The sequence below is a fragment of the Triturus cristatus genome, chromosome 4_2 (assembly GCF_964204655.1).
Source record: "Triturus cristatus chromosome 4_2, aTriCri1.1, whole genome shotgun sequence".
Lineage (NCBI taxonomy): Eukaryota > Metazoa > Chordata > Amphibia > Caudata > Salamandridae > Triturus > Triturus cristatus.
In genome coordinates this window covers 350,234,872-350,257,197 of record NC_140586.1, presented here as the reverse complement: position 1 = coordinate 350,257,197, position 22,326 = coordinate 350,234,872, and the positions used below count along the sequence as shown (strand labels likewise).

At 47.4% G+C, this 22,326-nt stretch overlaps 1 long non-coding RNA gene across 1 annotated transcript in view; it reads left to right on the top strand.

Annotated features, from left to right (window-relative positions):
• The first annotated feature begins 2,397 nt into the window (after positions 1 to 2,397).
• Positions 2,398 to 22,326, top strand: part of LOC146833868 (uncharacterized) — a 108,988-nt gene continuing 89,059 nt past the window's right edge. Inside the window, exons 1-2 of the long non-coding RNA XR_014960282.1 lie at positions 2,398 to 2,422; positions 17,198 to 17,251. This is a non-coding gene — a long non-coding RNA (uncharacterized LOC146833868). The remainder of the gene's footprint in view (positions 2,423 to 17,197; positions 17,252 to 22,326) is intronic.

Below are 22,326 nucleotides of genomic sequence, written 5' to 3'. Positions count from 1 at the left end.
TAGTCCTCTCAGACAAGGGGACAAAAGAGCATTGGGTGTGGAACAGGGTGTCCCTCTCCTGAGCAGGATGTCCTGGGGCGTCTTACCCAGCCTTCCTGAGCTTCAAGGAGTTGCCTGCACTGCCACTGAAAAATGTAGCTCACACCTAGACTTGCCTGCCCTTTGTTACCCAAGACAGATTGGAGCCACACAGAGGATAGGGGAAAGGTTAGACAAATTGGAACATTCCCCAGCCACAGGCTGGCACTTGGTTTAAATAATAGCATTTTCAGAATCTCTCTTCTGAACGCTCCTGAAACTGTGGAAGGTTCAGAAGAAGGACTGCCCTGTTGTCTGAAGAAGGAAGACTAGACCTGCTTGCCTTGAACCCAGGCTCCCTAGAAGTGACTCTAAAAGTCAGTTGGTTGTCCTCTTGGAGCTCCAGGGACACAACAAGCTTCCAGAGGCCTCCCTACACCTGCCCAGATGAGCAGCACCAACTGGACCAGCCTAGGCCCTGCTGGCACCTCCTGGAGTGAATTCTGATCCCCAAGAGGTGCCCTCAAATTTCTGAACCCTTGGTTGGCATCAGAGTGTACTCCTCTCGACTCCAGGTGAAAGTAGGTAAGTTTTTGGCTCCTCGCGATAGCGACATGTACTCGTCACATCACAAAACGACTGTCCGTGACGACCACCAACGTGAAGCTCCAGCAATATTTGCACTTTGTTCTCACAGCGAAAGCCCGTGACATCCGCCAATGTCAGCTCCAGCAATGACGACTCTTTGCTCCAAAACAGGGACCATCGACAATGCCTGACCTGCTTCTGACGCTGACAATGACCAGCATGCTGCCCGCCAACACGAACAGCAGCTCCTCGTGTGGTCTTGAAAAGGTAGCTCTTCAGCGGGACAAACCCGGTCCTTGTATCCGACATGCGCTCCATCGCAGTCACTCTTAACTTGTGATTTTATCCAGGTTCAGGGCGACCAGATAACCGCGAGTGGTGCTTTCAGCTTTTTGGTGCTATTTTCACCTAAACTTTTCAAAAGTCATAACTCCAGTTCTACTAATTGGATTTTTTTCCTTTTGGTGTCATTTTATTCTATATTGTTCAAATTTGGTTTGGGATTATCATGTGTTGTATTTATATTACTGTTTGAGTGCTGGATAAATACTTTACACCTTGCCTTTAAGTGAAGCCTGACTAATTTGTGCCATGCCAATGTTAAGCACAGGTTTATGTAGTAAATTTTCTGGTTCACGCTCAAAAGAATTGATTTAATGATTTACTTTGGGCTTCCATCTCTCTCAACTAAAAATCCAGTGTCCTACAGTCGTCAATAATTAATCAACGTTCCATGCCTGAGGGCACAGAAAGGGAAATAACTAAAAAAACAGGGGTGGAGCTGAAATGCGCCTCTGCTCTGTCACTTCTGGGGCAGTATGGAGCCAATGCCGGAGCCTCATGATGACACCTACTGGTGCACAGGATCACTTCTGTTGTTTCCAGATGCAGTCTAATGCTTGGGGATATTCTAAAGGCAAGGAATATGGCTCAGGATAGAGTATACAGCAGAAAGAACGTTACAGAAGGTAAGTAACTTGTTCATTTGAAATCTTCACATCTGAAATATGTGAACTCCTCCTTTTCTCATCAGAGGTCCATTTCCTGAGGTAAGGCCACTGTTCTGCTTATCTGATGGATGGGGCCACAGCTTTCCTAATAGAGACTTAATACACCCAGGCTTGCTGGCTCCCCATAAACAAGCACTTTTGAAGGACAGCATTTGATACTCACATATAACGTAATGCTGTCTCATTCTTTTCAGGGTGAATCTGGATCTCTGGGGGAAAGCGGGAAGGCAGGAGCTATCGGACAAGTGGTAAGTGATGGCATTTCATTTTGAAGGGATGTTTGACAGACCATCTTTGCATGATTAAACTCAACATTTCCAAGGGGTATGCCATAAAACATCTTCTCCTACAAAAATGTGGATTTAATATAGACATTGGGAACCATCTAACACATGGCTGGTGGCGGCCATCATCTGCCATGGAATTGGTTTTAGAATGAGCATTAAGAGGTACTTTACCCAAATTTTGGTTAGTGCCCTATGGATTAATGCAAATATACCCCCAAGAAACTAAATACTCGCAATGGAGAACTTCCTTTAATAAATATTTATCTTTGCCACTTCTGACTCTCATGCCTCTCCAGCCTGCACGAAGGACATTCCATTGGCTATGCACTTTCCCCACATTATTTTCCTTTTAAAAATCTTCTTTGTCACAGAATCTATCATTACATCATGCCACTGGCCCACTCAGTATGTACCACCCACTTTCTTGTCCTTCTTAACATGAACTGTTTTTGCCCCTGTTTCCAGGGACCAAGAGGTGGCCGTGGTGTGGTTGGAAGGAATGGATTTCTGGGACCCGTGGTGAGTGATAGATTGACGTAATATCTACTATCAATGGAACTGTCTATCAGCTGTGGAGCATCCGCTAGGTATAAATAACTGTATAATGATTAAGGCTCCCAGTTTTCCATTTTTAGTGACTTTTACAGACAAATACAGAGAGAAAACAATGTGTTCTTTCTTTGTGTTTATTTTTAAAAGCTGAAAAATACTGAAAATTGTTCTTCTTTTGAGTGACTCTCCATGCTGTCTTTCACGAATCACAGGCCAACAGCTGAGCTGATAGACAAAATGGGGCATTAAAAAACAGGATAAGATTTAATTAAATACAAACATGTGTTAATATATATCTGAAGTATAATTGTAATATTTACCTGTGGGTGTAGTGTTTTGTTGTATTTGACTGCTTAATTTGCTTAAATGCGACAGGCATCAAAGTATGACTGCAAGTTCATCAGTTAAAAAAATTTGGAAATATACAATTTTGTGACTCCATTTATTCCCACAACGCAACATAAATATGGATAAATACCAATAAGATGACCCAAAAATGTATATGGATAAATGCAGATGGAAATGTCCAAAAAATAAACACCATAAAACCAGTTTGAAATGTTCCCAGTTTAAAACCTCATGCGTCATTTAGTTACATTCAGCAGGTTCAAAACACATTAGCAATGCCTCATCATCATTTGATAATCCATAGCTGTTAATCTGCTGTTCATATTTATTATGACTTGCTCGAGAAGTCTCTTACACTATGCTCAGTGACCCTTATCCCCCTCCCACTCACTGATACCAAACTAAGGGGCATATTTACAAGCCCCTAACGTCACTGGAGCGTGGCGTTGCACCATACCCCATATTTACAAGGTGGCACTAAGCCACTTAATGTGGTTTAACGGCACCTTGTACATATGCCCCTTTCCACAGCAGTCCACTGCAGCGAAGGGGCGGGCAAAGGGTGTTGCAGTGGGCATTCCACCTACAGAAACACCCATTGCTTTTTGAGGCTTCCCCATATGTACAAGGATGGGGCAGCACCAAAAACTAAGGCCAGATAAAACCTGGTCTTACGACGGCAATACGAGGAAATATTATTCATTTCACCTCGTATTTTGCTCTTTCTATGTGTGCTGCATTCTGCAGAACACATGGAAACAGCAAATCACCTTTAAAGATTGTTCATGTGCAGGAAGGTATCCCTTCTTGCACATAAACAATCACCCCTGCAGTGCAGGCACCCTTGCAACATGGCGCAAGGGGGCCTGCGCTGGCATTAGGCAGCTTTTTTAGCATTAGGGGAAATGCAGGAGTGCACCATATTTTTGCAAATACAGCGCATCCCTGCGTTTTGAAAATGTTGGAGTATGGTGTTGCCAAATTTGGTGTTACACCAGCTCCAACATATTCTTGTATATATCCCCCTGAGTTTTATTGCAGGCTTCTTCTTGGGCCCTGTTCCTTGACACTCAGTCGAGTGTTCCTCAGTGCTATAGAAATTAGGTGGAACGCTCCACATTGGTACATGCTCTTTGGCGCCATAGTCAGTGATTCTAAGCTGAGGACTGCCCAGTATTAGCTTCCTACACATATACTTTGATGCAAAGCTGAAGGATCAAAAATTGTAAAGCATCCTGGGCAACTCATACTCACTGAGGCGTATTCAAATGCTCGTCCGTATACAGCTAGGTTTTGCATGCAAGCAGATCAGGTTGTATTCACTGTAGGTTCTAGTCTACTTCTGATGTGGAATTCAAGGAGTGCTATGTTTGTTAAATTCACATGACAAATCACCTGTCCATTCCACTCAGGGCTTAATTATGAGTCTGGCGGTCCACCGACCGCCAGACTCGTGGAGATGCCGCAGTCTTCTGATTGCCCTATTACGATTAGGGCAGTTGGACCGCATTTGCCCCGCTACAGCCGCCAGGGAACCGCCATTCTCTGGCAGTGTTGCAGGAGTCAGGAGACATCAATATGCCTGGTTGGACCGCCACAGTTCCACCAAGCATATGAGGAGTTTTCTCTCCGCTATGGTTTATGGTTTTCATGGCGGTTCCTCCTCCATAAAAACCCTGGCAGAGAGGAACCAAAGGGGGCCTGCCTCTGTGCCCTGGAGTGCATGCAGGAGGGCACAACATGTGCCCCCTGTATCCATGCACCCAGGCTTCTCCACGGCATGGACTTATAAGTCCATGCCGTGCAGGAACTGGTTTTGGCAGTCCCCTTGAAGAGCCCATTTTCAGGGCACTGCTGTGGGAACATCAAAAACAAAGCCTGCCAGACAGGAGGAAACTCCTAATCTGGGGGGCGGCCTGACCACGGCTTTGGCAGTGCGGCCGTGGGGCGGACCTTGAGACGCACCGCCAAAGTCGTAATCAGGCCCTCAGTGTTTTGGATTCTACTGCCATGCTATTGTCATGGTGAGTGTTTAATACATTCCGACTAGTTGAAAGGCAAACAAATCACTGGTTTAGGACAATGCTAAATAATAATTATTAACTATACTGTAAACTATGGCTGATGCATGCAAAAGCAAAAAGCATTGCACATAAATAGCAGTAATATGCTTCCGTAAGCAGAGCATGAGACCTTTATTTATTTATAAAGTTTTATATAGCACAAACATGACCACCGAGGGTATTTGAGCGCTTTACAGATAATTCAGCAAGGAAGGGTAAAGGCAAACATACAGACACAACAAAGCGAAAAGTACAAATTAAAAAAATGTCCAACAATCACGCAAGCAAAGCCTCTGGGCTACAAAACAGCGGCTATTGACCCGAGTCAAGTGGGGCAGACTGACTGGAGCAGATATTTCTTCATCAAGAGTCCTTTAACTTCCATTTTGAAGTGGACAGTTGAAATGATCACCCTGACTTCAGGGGGGAGAGAGTTCCAGATCCTCAGCACTATGCCTGAGAAGGCTCACTTGTAAGTCTTTTTTTTCTTGAATTTTTGTGGTTTGAGTAAAAGGGTGCCGGCACTTTGGGAGGCTCTTGTACCACATGAGAGCTCCAGTCTCTGAGTGAGGTACAATAGGGTCTTGAAGTGGATGGTTTTGTGTACCATGCAAGCAATTTTCAGCTGTATCCGAGCTTCATATAGGAGCCATTTGAGGGCCAGCAGGTTCGGAGACATATGGTTGTATTTTTTAGAACCCGTTAAGAGCCTAGCAGCAGAAATGAGGGCCACCCTAAGAGCAGCCATTTTCACTGTGGGCAAGCCACAAAGCATTGCGCTGCCATAGTCCAGCTTTGCGATCACTAATGATTGCACCTTTAGGTCATGAGCAGGGAGAAATTGTTTGAGCTTCCTTAGGATGCTGAGTTGGAAATTCGCTCCTTTGGTGAGGGAACTGATGTGCTTTTGCATGTTCAGACTATTGTCTAATATAATACCAAGCGAGGATGCCGCGTCCACGAGGTGAGGTCTACAATTGAGAGCAGTAAGCTGATTCAGCCATTGTTCCATGACCAAGGATTGCTTGTGGGGTGAGAATTCTGTTTTTAGAGCGTTTAGCTTCAGGTGGTTCCGAGTCAGCCAGCTTTGTGTTTCCAGCAGGATTGAATTGAGGGAATGAATGTCCTCAGGAGAGGCGATATTCAAATATAGTTGGGTGTCATCCGCATACATGTGATAGTGGATGCTTTCAGAATTTCTGTTAGAGGCTCCATGAACAAGTTAAAGAGCGTGGGAGAGAGTACTGAACCTTGTGGAACCCCCAGCATAACCTGTGCAGGATGGGACAGGGATTGGTTCACCTTGAAGCTTTGAGATCTATTCAGGAGGAACGAAGAGAACCAACAACCCCATCTTGTGTTCCAGGAGGTAAATTAGGTTATCGTGTTTGACAGTAGCAAATGCTGACGAGAGGTCAAGAAGGATCAGTAGGCACGACTAATTGTGGTCCGGCATTCTTGGCGCACCATCGACAATGTGCGTTAGTGCCAACTATGTGCTATGGCCCGGGTGGAAACCAGATTGGCATCGGTCCAGGAGTTGGAAATGGTTGATGTGGTTGCAGAGTTGGGCCAGCACACATTTCTCCAGGAGCTTTGCCTGGGTGGGGAGGTTAGAGATTGGGTGAAAGTTATGCAGGTCCATGGGATCAGCAGTTGGTTTCTTTAGAATCGAGGTAACCTGCCCCGATTTTAGGCAGTCTGGAATATCACCTTGCCGAAGTGATGCATTGACGATCTTAGTCCACAATATTAGTAAGGAGGATCTAACTTCCGGGAATAGGTTCGATGGCAGAGGGTCATTGTAATGATTGGAAGGTTTTAGAGTCGAGAGTGTTTTGCGTATAGTGCACTCATCCAGGGTTTGGAACAGACTCCAGGATGCATTGGTTTTAGGGGGTCCGGTTGCACAGGGTATGAGATAACCACGCCTAGTGGACCGAGGGAGGTCAGTGGACTGATCGACAGGTGGTTCCGGGCAGATCTTAATTCAGTTTCAATCTTACTAGACTTAGCAGTGAAGAAGTCTGCAAATTCTTCACAATTAGGCAGTGTCCCTTGACCCAGTGATGCTGAGTTCGGATGACTATTGGCTTGGGACTTGATGAGTTCGAACTGTTTTTTGGACGTTTTTTTGCTTGGTCTAGTTGGGTTCTGAAAAAGGTGGCCTTCGAGCATCTGATGCGTTTATTATGTATGCTTCTCCCAGATCTCAGGTGGTAGAGATTCTCAAGGGAGGGATAGGACCGCCATTGCCTTTCGGTAAGTCTTAAGTTTCTTCTTTCGGAATTAAGACTATCAGTAAACGATTAGAGGACATTCTTTTAAGCTGTAGTGGTGCAACCGAGTCTAGTACGTTCAGCATTGCATGGTTATAGTGGGCCGTAAGGTTGTGAACATCAGACATGTTCGGTGGGAGGGGGGGTGGGGGGGGGTGCTGGATGTTCTCGCAGAGAGCAGTTAGATTCTGCGGGTTGATGTTTCGTAGGCATCTTTTCAGCTGTTTTGGGTTCTTAGGCTGGGCTTTACTTGCTCTTACCGAATCAAGAATGCAGATGGAAATGCAATAATGGTCTGTCCAATCACATGGGAGGATCGAGTCCAGGAGGATGGAGTTGGGCTTACCAATAATAAGATCTAAGGTAGCTCCTTTGATATGAGTGGATCTGTCACATATTTGGGTTAGGTTGAGGTCAAGAAGGAAGGATTTAAGGCTATTGACCACCACATCATTTACATCGTTCTAGTGGAGGTTGAAATATCTCAGGAAGATCTGAGTGCTATGGGAGTCTGCATTGGCCGAGATAATGTCCATGATCAGTTCTAAGAATGGAAGGTTGTCGCGTGGGGGGTGGTAAAACGTGTGCAGTTTGCAGGTGTGATTATTGCCACCAGATACTTCAATGCATAGGTATTCACAAGAAGGCAGTGGGTCAGTCTGGAGAACCAGTGGAATGTTTGGGAGAGTCTACAGTGCATGTGACACACAGTCTAAGCACGACATGAACAGAATAGAAAAAGAAAGGCTCACATTAAGCATAATTCCCTTGATAGTTAGGCAAAAGGCAATACAATAGGTAAATGCAAGGTTTGCCCGGGAGAAGGACTCTGACTAGCAACTGCATAGTGTGCTGAGGCGGTTGGTGTTTCCTTTTACAGATATTTTCCTGGACAGCACATAGAAGGACCTTGTCTAAGATTTTGGCGTTTTGTTTTTAGCTATTTCGCAGTTCCCCCTCTTGGCTAGCCAAGATGTAATTGCATTGGATTTCAGAAAATGGCTGCAGGAAAAATAACATAGGTTGGCACAAATCTGTACATTTTGAGGAAATGTGCTTAATTAACTATTCACAGCTAATTGTTCCTTCTAATCATAAAATGGCTCTCTCAGAGCGAGGAAATTTATCAATATCAAAAGTGTGTTATGGTAGCATTAGAGTTGTAGTCGCCATATAGCTAAGATATATCCATATATTCTTTGGAGATAACGGATGAGTGCCCCATGTGTAAAATTCACAGTTGTGTTCCTTTTTAGCAAAATCCTTTTCCAATCCTTTTGAAAATGACAAACTTTGTTTTTGCTTCAATCTCAAAATCACTACAAGATAGATATTTTGTTGCATGGCACTATAAATACACAACAAGGCATAATCCTCCTGAGGTACTAAAGGGTCACTGAAGACCCAGTGTGGGCAATAGGAGACATTCCTGGAATCCGTTATCCAGCACCTGTGTGTGATGTGAGAAGACACACAGTAGGCACCGCTGTAGTAACTATTAAGCCTGCTGGTGATCTGAAGCAGAAAATAACTTGTGGATCTGCACTTCTTCCGCGTCAGTGCAAGGGTGCACATGTATTGTGGGAGCAGTTTAATTTTACACACTCTTTATTTCTCCCTATGTCTTGTATGGCATTTTCCCATCAACACACCTGAGGTTGTATTTTTGGGAAATCTCAACCTTCTCTCCACCTTAATTGTGCCAATGCCTGTGTGCAGATCCCTATATCTTAGTGTGATATATTCCAGCCCTGACATGGAGCAGTTTTACCCAAAGATTCAAGTGGGAGGACATGAGCTCGTTGATTTCTTAATGTATTTGTATGGATAATATTGCTTGTGAATACACAGAAAAATATACCAACGATCTGTTCCTCATGTGACAAAGTTGGACCATCATAGGCTAGATGATACAATCCTATATCTAAGAATTTAGCGTCTGGGTTAGGGCTGCAAGCTGATTAGCTACCAAGATGGATCTTAAAGATGCTACGTGGTAGTAAAATCTTTGGAATATAAACAGAAAAAGGTGATTGAGCGACCACAAGCAAAGTATTGAGATTCAAATATTTAGACAAGGAAACTCCTCTTACTTTGGCAGTGATATGTACAGGAGTTGGGTTAGAACAGTTATGAACAAGGAGAGGATTGTGAGAGATAAAGATGGGAGAGTGAGAATGTGCTTAGCAGAGAAGGGAAAGAAAAATAATTTACAAATAACAAGAGGAAATGCCACACACAGAAGTCCGAACTAGAGGATTGGGGTGACCTTTCCACATTGCTTACTTTGATAATGTTGCCTGAGTCAGGCAATGATATGAACATCTACAGGAGGCTTGTTCTTCATTTAATTGACAATCTTCTATTCGCTCCCCTGTCCTTTCCTTTTCTTTGTTGGCAACCTGCAGTTGATTGTTCTAGTTCATTATTTCTGATGTTTATGTTTTCCTTACCTGTTCTCTTAAAAATGCAGGGCCTTGTTTATGAAAAGTGTTGCATTGCTGCGTGAAAAAAGTGATGCAACACTTTTCAGTGCGCCCTTCTTGGGACACCATTGATGTGCTGTATTTAATGTATGGCGCTCCATGTTGTAAGGATTTACAGATACGTCAGTATTCCTGCCATTTTTGTAGGCGCAAAAGTGGCGCATTGCTGGGGTGTTTCTGAAAATAGACGCTACTCCAGCAATGTGTCCTTTCACATGGGATAAGCCCCATTGTGAAAGGGCCTGCTTCACCACTTACGCCTACTTCAAATACGCATAACGTATTTAACACAGTGACGCCTAAGAAGTGCTGCAGTGAAATCTCATAGATTTCACTGTGACCTTTCTATGAGCCTTTTCTGCACCACAACGCCCACCCTGCATACATTATACCGGTCGCAGGTATAATGTAGCTCAGGGGTTTACAAAGCGACCATCTGCCTAGATGCATCACTTTGTAAATATGGTGCAGTGTGGCGCATTATTTACGCTGCCCCAGCGTCACAATAAGTGACGTAATGATGGTGTAAGGGCCTCATAAAGGAGGCTTGCAGTCTTTAGGTGACACTCGGGAATAGGTCACATCACAGCAACATTTCTATATCTTTTGGCTTCTGATGCCTGTTGCTTTTATGATGCAACACAGGATCTTCCTGAAGCACCCATGCATTTATGCCTTTAAATGAAGAGAAAAATATTTACAACTATTATTACATGTCTGGACAGGTAGTGTGTGGCACTAAATGTGTATAGAAATTGAGTGTAAAATTGTGATTTAAGTTTGTGTATTTTCATAATGTTCTCACCTGTGTTATCAGAATATATAATCTGTGCTAAGCACAAAGATATCATTTGTATGATGAGCATTTTAGACACACAATTGATGGACGGAATGCAGAACAAATCAAAACATTCACCCCCAGTCAAGAGATCTGGGTTAAATCCATCATTCTTTTGCTCACAATGCCACCCCAGTTTAGACCTGGCCATATGCAAATCAGTCTTGACCCTGTGCCTCATGGGAACAGTCCAGCCCGAACTGCCAAGCCAGGTCCTCCCTGGACCGGAAACAAGCATCCTAGGACCGATTTTGGGGTTTCACCCCTCTTCAACCAGGATAGCTTGATTCCAGTGGCACAGTGAGCCCAGGACCCACGTCTGGGTATACCTGGCGCACTTAGGGTGAGAAAGCAGAAGACAATCAATCAATCAATCACTGAATTTGTAAAGCACACTACATACCCATGAGGGTCTCCAGGCACTGAGGGGGGGCCGCTACTGCTCGAAGAGCCAGGTCTTGAGGTGTGTTCTGAAGGTGAGCAGGTCCTGGGTCTGCCGTAGGTGGGTGGGGAGGGTGTTCCAGGTCTTGGCGGCGAGGTAGGAGAATGATCTTCCACCGGTGGTCTTTCGTTGGATGCGGGGGACAGCCGCGAGGGCGAGGTTTGCTGAGTGGAGCTGGCGTGTGGGGGTGTAGGAGTTGAGTCTGGCGTTCAGGTAGGTTGGTCCGGCGTTGTGGAGTGCTTTGTGTGCGTGGGTGAGGAGTTTCAAGGTGATCCTCTTTTCGATGGGGAGCCAGTGCAGGTCTTTCAGGTGGGGGGTGATGTGGCTGCGGCGGGGTACATCGAGGATCAGTCGTGCGGAGGCGTTTTGGATGCGCTGAAGTCGATGCAGGTGCTTGGCTGGGATTCCTGCGTAGAGTGCATTGCCGTAGTCCAGCCTGCTGCTGATGAGGGCCTGTGTAACAGTTCTCCTTGTTTCGGGAGGGATCCACTTGTAGATCCTGCGTAGCATGCAGAGGGTGTTGTAGCAGGAGGAGGAGACAGCGTTGATCTGCTTCGACATGGAGAGGGAGAAGTCGAGGACGAATCCGAGGTTGCGTGCGTGGTTGGTTGGGGTGGGTGCCGTTCCCAGCGTTGTCGGCCACCATGAGTCGTCCCAGGCCGAGGGGGTGGGTCCGAGGATGAGGACCTCCGTCTTGTCCGAATTCAGTTTCAGACGGCTGCTCTGCATCCAGTCGGCGACGGCCTTCATTCCCTCGTGGAGATTCATTTTGGTGGTGTGTGGGTCCTTGGTGAGGAAACGGATGAGCTGGGTGTCGTCGGCGTAGGAGAAGATGTTGAGGTTGTGCAGACGGGCCACTTGTGCGTGGGGGGTCATGTAGATGTTGAACAGCGTCGGGATGAGTGATGATCCCTGGGGGACGCTGCAGATGATGTCGGTGGCTTCGGATAGGAAGGGTGGGAGTCCGACTCTCTGGGTTCTGCCGGAGAGGAAGGATGTGGTCCAGCTGAGGGCTTTCCCGTGGATCCCGACTTCTTGAAGGTGTGTTTTTAGGGTGCGATGGCAGACTGTGTCGAAGGCGGCCGAGAGGTCCAGGAGGATGAGGGCTGAGGTTTCGCCGTTATCGAGTTGGCACCTGATGTCATCTGTGGCGGCGATGAGGGTTGTTTCAGTGCTGTGGTTTAGTCTGAACCTGGACTTGGATGGGTCCAGGATGTTGTTGCCTTCGAGGTGGCGGGATAGTTGTGCGTTGACGATTTTCTCGATGACCTTCGTCGGGAAGGGGAGCAGGGAGATGGTTCGGAAGTTCTTGAGGTCGTTGGGGTCCGCCTTGGGCTTCTTGAGGAGGGCGTTGATTTCGGCGTGCTTCCAGCTGTCCGGGAATGTGGCTGTCTCGAAGGAGGCGTTGATGACCTGCCGTAGTTGGGGTGCGATGGTTGCGTCGGCTTTGTTGAACATGTGGTGAGGGCATGGGTCTGACGGTGATCCCGAGTGGATGGAGTTCATGACCTTGCGCGTTTCTTCGTCATTGACGTTGGTCCAGGAGGTCATGTGGTTGGTCCAGGTGGTGTTCGTGGGGGTGGAGTCTGGCACGATCGGGTCGATCGGGGTGTTGAAGCTGTTGTGGATGTCTGCGATCTTCTGGTGGAAGAAGGTTGCCAGAGCGTTGCACAATTCTTGTGAAGGCGGGACGTCGTTGGCGTTGGGGTTGGAGAGTTCCTTCACAATGCTGAAGAGCTCTTTGCTGTTGTGTGCGTTGTTGTCCAGTCGGTTTATGCAGGAGGATCTTTTGGCCGTTCTGATGAGGTGGTGGTGTCTACGGGTGGCGTCCTTGTGGGCTGCGTGACTGTCTGGTGTGCGTTCGCGGAGCCATTTTTTCTCCAGTTTCCGGCAGGCGCATTTGGAGGTCTGTAGCTCGTCGGTGAACCAGGTGGCTTTCTTGCTGGTGTGGTTGATGGGGGGTTTCCTGAGTGGAGCGAGGGTGTTGGCGCAGTCTTCGATCCACTGTCTGAGGTTGCGGGCTGCTGTGTTTGGCTTGGTGGAGGCCTCAGGTGGGTTCTGGGCGAGGGTGGAGGTCAGTTAGTCTTCAGTGACTTTGCTCCAGCAGTGACGGGGGAGTTGTTGGGTGCGGTGGTGCGTGGTTGGTTTCTTGAAGGTGAAGTGGATGCAACGGTGGTCGGTCCAGTGGAGTTCGGTGGTGTGGTCGAAGTTGACATGGGTGCCTGTGGAGAAGATGGGGTCCAGCGTGTGGCCGGCGGCGTGGGTGGGTGCGGAGACGAGCTGTCTTGGGCCGAGGTTTGCGAGGTTGTCAATCAGGGTGGCGGAGTTGGCGTCGTTGTTGTTCTCGAGGTGGAAGTTCGGGTCCCTGAGGAGGATGTAGTCCATGGAGGCGAGTGCGTGGGTGCTGGCGAGGTCGGGGATTGAGTTGCTGAACAGCGTCCTGGGTCCCGGGGGTCTGTAGATGAGCGTTCCTCTGGGGGTGGTGTTGGGGTTGGTGTGGATTTGGAAGTGCAGGTGTTCGGCGGTCTTGAGGGTGTCGCCTGCGTGGGTGGAGATCTTGAGGGTGGATTTGTGGGCGATGGCTATTCCTCCTCCGATACCGTTTGCGCGGTCTCAGCGGGTGATCTTGTAGCCGTCTGGGATGGCTATGGCGATGTCAGGCGCCAAGGAGTCGTTCCACCAGGTCTCGGTCAGGAAAGCCACGTCAGGGGCGATGGTGTCGAGCAGGTCCCAGAGCTCGACGGCGTGTCTGCGTGCGGAGCGGGTGTTGAGGAGTATGCAGCGGAGGTGGTTGGGTCTGGTCGTTGGAGGTTTGGTGGCTCTGTCGCAGGTGAAGCTGCAGCCGTGGCAGAAGGGTCCGTGGGTGCGTTTCGGTGCGGCCTGGAAGCAGCTGTGTTTACGGCCAGTGTTGAGTGCGTGGAGGGCGGTGGCGTCGTAGCGGAGTCTGGCGTAGTTGCGTTTGCGGTGTCCAGGGGTTTCTGGCGCAGGGCGCGAGCCAGGCGCGGACGGGCGCAGACGGGCTTGCCTCTGGCGCGTCTATGGCGCGCCAGCGGCACGGCGGCGCAGCGGCCTGCATTATGAGGGGAGACGAGGGAGGAGAAGCTGGGAGGGGGGAGCGGGACGAATCAGGGCATGGGGGTGTGGGGCCGCAGGGGAGACAGCGGCGGGAAATGCGTGTCGGCGGGAGGGGGGAACAGAAGAGAAACGGGGCACAGAGGGCAGCAAACAGGCTAAACCGGGCAAAAGGGGACACAGGGGGCAGCAGAGGGGGTACAGACAGTAACGGTGACAGAAAAAGGATTGCAAAACGAAAACCAAGTACAAACGAAAACACACGCAATAGAATCAGTAAAAAACAGTCAGGGGCAGATGAGAACACTTACAAGCCCACCACTGGGCTCGAACTCACGGCAGTAGCGAGGCTGGGAACACGGCGCTAGCAGGGTGAGCTAGCATGGTGGGGGGGCGACCTGACCTGAAACCAGGGTCTTGGGTCGCTCCTTCACCGCGCAGCGGCCTGCATTATGAGGGGGGACGAGGGATGGAGGAGCAGCTGGGAGGGGGCAGCGGGACAAATCAGGACACGGGGGCAGGGTCGCAGGGAAGGCAGCGGCGGGAAACGCGGGTCGGCGGGAGGGGGGAACAGAAGAGAAACGGGGCACAGAGGGCAGCAAACAGGCTAAACCGGGCAAAAGGGGACACAGGGGGCAGCAGAGGGGGTACAGACAGTAACGGTGACAGAAAAAGGATTGCAAAATGAAAACCAAGTACAAACGAAAACACACGCAATAGAATCAGTAAAAAACAGTCAGGGGCATATGAGAACACTTACAAGCCCACCACTGGGCTCGAACCCGCGGCAGTAGCGAGGCTGGGAACACGGCGCTAGCAGGGTGAGCTAGCACGGTGGGGGGGCGACCTGACCTGAAACCAGACACACAATTGATGGACGGGATGCAGAACAAATCAAAACATTCACCCCCAGTCAAGAGATCTGGGTTAAATCCATCAATCTTTGCTCACAATGCCACCTCAGTTTAGACCTGGCCATATGCAAATCAGTATTGACCCTGTGCCTCATGGGAACAGTCCAGCCCGAACTGCCAAGCCAGGTCCTCCCTGGACCGGAAACAAGCATCCTAGGACTGGTTTTGGGGGGTTCACCCCTCTTCAGCCAGGATAGCTTGATTCCAGTGGCACAGTGAGCCCAGGACCCACGTTTTAGTCATTGCTGAGACTTTTCAGTTTCAAACATACTATTCACATTGGATTCTGAAGGCTGTATGCTTCATTCATGCATTTCAATGTGTCAGCACTAGCAGGAGAAACTAACTTAATGAGGACTTTGACATGCTTAACAAGAATCCCAGTGACATGGAGTCTTAATGTATGTAGGACGTTGTCAGGGCAATGCCTGGCAAGAATAGCAGTTTCAGCAGGAGCTTCACAGTAGCTGAAAGAGGGATCAGGTGAAACTTTGAGAAGCTCCATCTGTCACAGAGAATTTCTGGGTTTTTTGGCGAGCATCAGAGTCTGTAATGCTGAGCTAAATAGCAAGCAAATTACTTTTAGCCCTGGAGCTGCCACAATTTAAAATCTCTTTTATGAGTTGGAGAAGGGATGGGGGCTTCCTGCTCACACACACAGACAAATACACAATGGAAGTGCAGAGAGAAAAAAAAAAACGTTTTTGAAAATGTTCTAAGGACTCCTTTATTTGTCCTAATCAATGTACACTTGCTTCATTAATGATTACTGTGAAAACAAATAGTTGTTTGCCAAGAAGCAGAACAGAAAGAGAGTGGTTGAATATTTGTTTTCATCTGTTACCTGCTGAAAGAAAATATATAATTTATTTGTGTTTAACCATTCTTTAACAGAGTTTCAAAAGAAAACAAAATACCATGGTATTCATAATACATCATTCCAATTATGAAACACAAAGCAGCTATTGATCTGTTTTGAGCACTGTTACCCTAACATGTTGAGCCTTTACCCTAGGTTGCAAGATTTCTGAGCCAAGACACATTGGATATGTATATGAGCTCAATGATTCATTCACATCAATCAGAATTTAAAAGCATGTTTCCCGTTTGGGAAAAGAAATGCAGGAACAGAAGTCCGCTACACCTAGCATGCATGGGCTAGACTGTTCCCATGAGGCGCAGGGTCAAGACTGATTTGCATATGGCTGGGTCTAAACTGGGGTGGCATGGTGAGCAAATGAACGAAGGATTTACCCCAGATCTCTTGACTGGGGGTGAATGTTTTGATTTGTTCTGCATTCCGTCCATCAATTGTGCGTTCACAGGCTCCTCGAAATTATTGCCTGCCTAATTAACAGTCATTACACAGGTCGTTTTTTGACCCACTGTGAGTAATTTGCCATGTGAACTCTTATTATATATATCGCAACGCAAATTTCATTCCCATCTCAAACCAGTTGCTGTGTAAATTGCATATCTTTTTGTTTTAAAGGGAATAGTACATCAGGTGCTATGACAATAATATGTATACTCTTCAGTACTAGAAAATCCTAAAAAAAATACACGTGTTTCTCCATATTCCTCTTTTAAAGTGTGTTGCATTGTGCAGAAAACTTTGAGAAAATCGCATCTAAGGACTGTTGTTGTACAAAAAGGTGTTCAATCCTGCCTGGAATTCAGGCACTTTTGTACCATGATGCAAGGGTGCCCGCATTGGCGCTAGACAGCACATAGTGCGCCGGCGCAGAGAGAGAGCAGGAATGTGCTATATCTTGGTAAATATGGTGCATTCCTTCCATCTCCATTTGATGCAGCGCGGCAAGTTATCTTGCTGCATTACACTGCCTCCAATAATGATAAATCGGGCCCTTGTTTGTTATTCTAAACTACTACAGCCCCCTGTACTCCATGCTCACTTATAAGAGAGTCATCAATTACTATTTATATATAGTGCCCTATCTCCCAGGGATAATAAGATAAATACTTCTCAGTAGTACTATTTCTTTGACCTCATAAACACTGTCAAAAGTCTGATGCATCATCACTAGGTCAGCCTCCTGGTATCCAAATTCAAAGGCATCCAGCTGAATGCTGTCCAGTACGGTAACAACCTGGGGCCCCGTTCACTGACCCTAAGCTTTAGGATGCTATGCCAGATATCATCTTTACCTTCTTTACCTTGTACTTACATTAAGTTGTACGCTTCTAGTATTGATATGTCAGACCTCATGGAAACCCCCTTCTTTAATAGCACTGCTGCTACCATGTGACTTACATAACTGCTCATTCTTGTCTTCCAGGGAGACAGGGGAAAGACAGGCAAGCGAGGACCTCTGGGGCAGAAAGGAAAAGCGGTGAGTATATGTGCACATGGATTATGCAAATGGGATTCAGAGGCACTGGAAGGAGAATCTGTTCTTTGCTTTGCATAACCACAAACCAGATTAGGTCAATCATGGTGATAGACTCTCTATCTGAGCCATGCCTGTACTCTCAATATGAATCTCTGTTATCTACACAGACCCTCCACCTGAAAATGGCCTCATTAATGTTGAGACCTACTGTATTTGAATCCCCTAATCACATTTCTTCTCTTTTCTTACTTATAATTGAACTCTAAGAACTGCAGTGCATACTAGAGTCATATAAATATGGTGAATTGTCCACATAACAGGCAGGCTCCTGCTTACAGGAGAACTTCTTATCGCATGTAGGGAACCTTAATTTGACTGCTCACCTGTGAACCCTCTGCAACACCTTGCATCTGCCAACACTATTTCTAGGAGTATGGCTGACCTTAATGTAGTGTCCATCGAGGTCAACGGCCTGACCCCTTACATTAGGTGTAAAAAAGTCCTATCGTACCTCCGTATGCTGGGCCCCGACATTGCCCTGATACAAGAGACACATCTGTTGCATGAAGAGAGTCATAAATTTCGCAGAGACTGAGATGGTCGGGAATATCATGGGAGCAAATGAGGGACTGTCTCGACCACACACCATACCTCCACGAAGACGTATGATAAAGGTGGAGTTGCTATTCTTGTCAAGAAGGGCCTACTGATTAAAGCACATAAAATTTGGCAAGAAGCCCAAGGCCATTGCATCTTTATGAAAACCATAATACATGACAAGGCGCTGCTCATTGGATCAATTTCTGGTCCAGTACCACCAAACTTAAACACTTTTAAATACATCACCTGGATCTTACTGCAAAACACTTGTATGAAAATCCTCTGGGGGGGGGGCGAGATTTGGAATGTGATGCCATACCCCTACCTGGACAAGCTCCACCCGGCAGCCTCCCAGCATCAGACCGACTGGGTACTGCTGCAAGCTCACCAGCAGGACTTCTACCTGCATGACCCCGGGAGACTGTCCCATCCCACAGATAGGGAATATACCTTCCAATCATTCCCACACAGCTCAAGTTCTATTTCTTGACCCCTACACCTCTGCTGGGCAGGATGGTTGATACCACAATCTTACCAAATGGAATGTCAGGCCATGACACGATTCAAATTAAGATTGATATCAGTCTTGTTTGACTGCCAACAGTCCATTGGAAGCTCTACATGTGTTCTTATCGCCTACTTAATGATGAGGCAAGGTTATACTCCGTTGTCTAAACCTACACCTGGTAAAATGAATACTCCGTGATCTCCCACGTTGCGTGCAGCAGAAGAGGACTGTATCAGGATGGGAGATCATGAGAGACTAAGCCATATGTAAGCAGGAAGCCATGAACAGGAAATCTCAATTAAAAAAAAGTTTATAGTGCTGATGGCAACTTTGAGGCAACTCATTAAAAACCAGATCTGGACAACAGACTGACAGCTAAAAAAGATATCTAAACAAACTCTATACCTCTCAGGCTGTAAGGGCCCTAGTCAGGTTAAAGCAAAGACATTATGAAAGGGGAGAGAAAGCAGACAGACTGTTTGCCATGCACCTTAGACAACAAGAGGCACAACAGGCCATCCCAGCTATACGGGATGAGGCGGGGATAGTTGCCTCTCACCCTTTAGATATACTCAATTAATTTCGAGAAATCTGTGACTTATTGTATACGTCAGAGCATCAAGATCAATTATTGAAGATGCATGCTTTTCCTTCTGTATTTACCCTGAGCGATTGATTAACCCTGGAACAGACTGACACTCTGAACCAAGACAGCACAGACGATGAAACCATGTTAACCATAGATGACATCTCATACAATTAAGCATGAGGGATAGATGGTAACCCAGCAGAATACTATAAACTTAACAACTAACTACTAGCACCAATACTAGGAAAACTGTTCAAGGACATACAAGAGGGCGTCCCTCAGGTGACCTGAATAAGGCCAAAATCACACTGATATTGAAAGCAGGGAAAAACCCACTACACCGCGCCATCTATAGACCAATAGCATTTCTCAAAGTAGACTTGAAAATGTTGGCAAATATTTTAGCCAGCAGGCTTAAACATGTCATCCCACTACTCGTCCATCGAGCTCAAGTAGGCTTCTTACAACACCGCTTCTCCGTGTCTCACATGAGATCACTTGCATCCATCCTTTGGCAGGTTAAAGATTACAGGGAGAAAGAAGTGGCGCTCTCACTAGATGCAGAGAAATCCTTTGACAGGGTGGAATGCCTCGGAGAGAGACTCTTGAATAATCAGATGGCTGCATACAAACTCCACAACAGTGGTGTGCTGTAATGGCCACATGTCAGGGAAGCCCTCGGTCTCCATTGCTGTTTGTTTTGGCACTAAACCCTTTAGCTCAGGTGATAAGGAAGGAGACCGCTATTGAAGGCATAATGACAGCAGCAGGGCTTCTTTATGCAGATTGCATTTCGGTTACGTTAGCCCAACCATACATCTCTGTTAGAATCCGGGTTCTCTGGTTGGCACAGGTAGGTACTTGTGACAAGCAGGGAACCTTTCCTCTAGTCAGGGTAAGGAGTTACACTACTAAAACAACCCCTTGCTCACCCTCTAGGTAGCTTGGCGCGAGCAGACAAGGCTTATCTCAGAGAGTTATAGGTTAAGCATTTGTGAACACATACAGTGACCAAGTGACAACACTACAAATGGACACCACACAGGTATTTATATTAAAAATAAGGATTTTTTATATAGGATTATCACAAGACCTTTAAACGATTAAAAATACACAATTCGGTTGCTTAGTTGGTAGAAGATTGCTTAGTTTCTCTTAAGTTCTTAAATGCGACATTTTAAGTCAATGTACCTTAGATGCGACACGCAGGGCAACGAAAGTGTTGCAGCGATGCAGATGCGTTGAAGTTCTTGGTGCAAAAGAAATAAAGACGGGATCTTCCAGATGCGTTACGCTTCTCCGATGTTGCGAGAAGACTCGACTCGATGCGTCAGCTACAGCGGCGTCACCCTTGACGAGATGCGACGACAGCGGCCTTGGCAGCGGCACTCTTCTCCGACGTTGCAAGACGCTTCTGCTCGATGCGATGCTGCAGCGGCAACATCCCTTCTGCGAGATGCGGCGACAGCGGCTCCGACAGCGGCACGCTTCTCCGTGGATGCGAGGCGCTTTTCTGGATGCGGTGCAATGCGACAACTACGATGGCTGCGATGGCGACACGCTTCCTCCTCGATGCGAGACTCTTCTCTTGATGTGGTGCAATGCGACAGCTACGATGGCTGCGATGGCGACACGCTTCTTCGGCGTTGCGAGACACTTCCGGAATGATGCGAGACGCTTTCACTCAATGCGATGCTGCAGCGGCGAGACTCTCTGCAAGATGCGACGGCAACAGCTCCGACGGCGGCACGCTTCTCTTCCTTGCGACACGCAGTCCCTCCGAAGGCCCAACAACAGCAGCAGGCACTTCCAAAAGACTCTGGGGAGCTGGGGGTGAAGTCCACTGGTCCTGGGACTTCGTTAAGGGGGCAAGCTCAGTTCAAGCACTTGGAGATCTTTTTAAAGCACAAGTTGAAGCAAAGTCTTTAGTAGTCTTTTTCTTCTCCTTCAGCAGCAAGGCAACCACTGCAGGCCAATCCCCCAGGTCAGGGACAGTTACTCCTCCTACAGCTTTCCCAGTTCCTTCTCCTCTGGCAGAGGTTCTTCTTGTTTCAGCAGGATCTAATTTCTTGGGAGCAGGGTCCCAATACTTATACCGCTAATTCCTTTGTTCCTCTGGGGTTGAGGGGCCTTTGCCCAGTCCAAACCAGTTCTTGAGCACTCGGTTGACATAACTCTGCCTTTCTATTCAGGGTGCAGGGCAGAGACATCAGCCAGTCCGCAGGAGGTGGAGCCAGCATTGTGGTAGCAGAGCACAACCCTATTCAGAGCCCAGGTGTACTCCTCCCACCCATCTGACTGCCAATCTTCCTATTCACCACCAGGCTACCTAGCCCTGCCCCTCTGGGTTTCCCCAGCCCTGTCACTCACACAACCAGACAGGCAGATACACATCATAGCAGAGGCGGGCTGAAATGGTCAAGCAAGCAAATACCAACTTTCTAAAAGTGGTATTTGCAAACACAGAATATTAAAATAAACTTTACTAAAATATGTATTTTATTATCCTGAGTTCAGGCATACTAAACTCGAATTTCTACCATGTTCCCTGGGTCTGTTAGGATCATAGGATGTAACAATTCTAACAGCCCATTCTGGCCTATGGAGAACAGGTAGCCTTACCATAGTGAAAAACGAAAATGGCTGTAATTCACTATTAGGACATGCCCCACACATCAGGGCTTGTCCTACCTTAGGCTTACAATGCACCCTGCCCGTGGGCCTACCATAGGGGTGACTGATATGAAGTTAAGGGAAGGTTTAGGGACTGGCAAGTGTGTGCACTTACCCAGTCAGCATGACAGTACCAGACTGCACGCAGGCTCTGCAATGGCAGACCTTAGATACATTTTACCAGGCCGCTTCTGTGGGTGGCACAACCAGTGCTGCAAGCCCACCAGCAGCATTTGTATTTACAAGCCCTGGCACTCCTGGTGCACTTTACTGGGGTCTGACAGTAAACCAAATAAGCCAATAATGGAATCCAACCAACATATACATTTTAAATAGGGAGCACTTGCACTGTGGCACTGGTTGGCAGTGGCACAGTGCTCTGAGCAGCTAACACCAGCAAAACACATGAGGCACAGTGACAAAAAAGTGGAAGGGAGACTCACGCCAAGGTGCCAGGTCAAACACGTGTCCCCTCCAGCTGAAGAGTGGGGAGAACTACCCTACCCCAGGGAGTTCCTCATTACTAAGGCGGAAAAATCTGGACAGACCGTCAGCATTGGCATGCTCTGTACCAGGGCGATGTTCCACCGTGAAATCCATACCCTGTAGGGAAATGGACTACCTCAACAGCTTTGGATTCTCACCCCTCATATGCATCAACCATCTGAGGGGCCTGTGGTCTGTCTGAACCCGGAAGTGAGACCC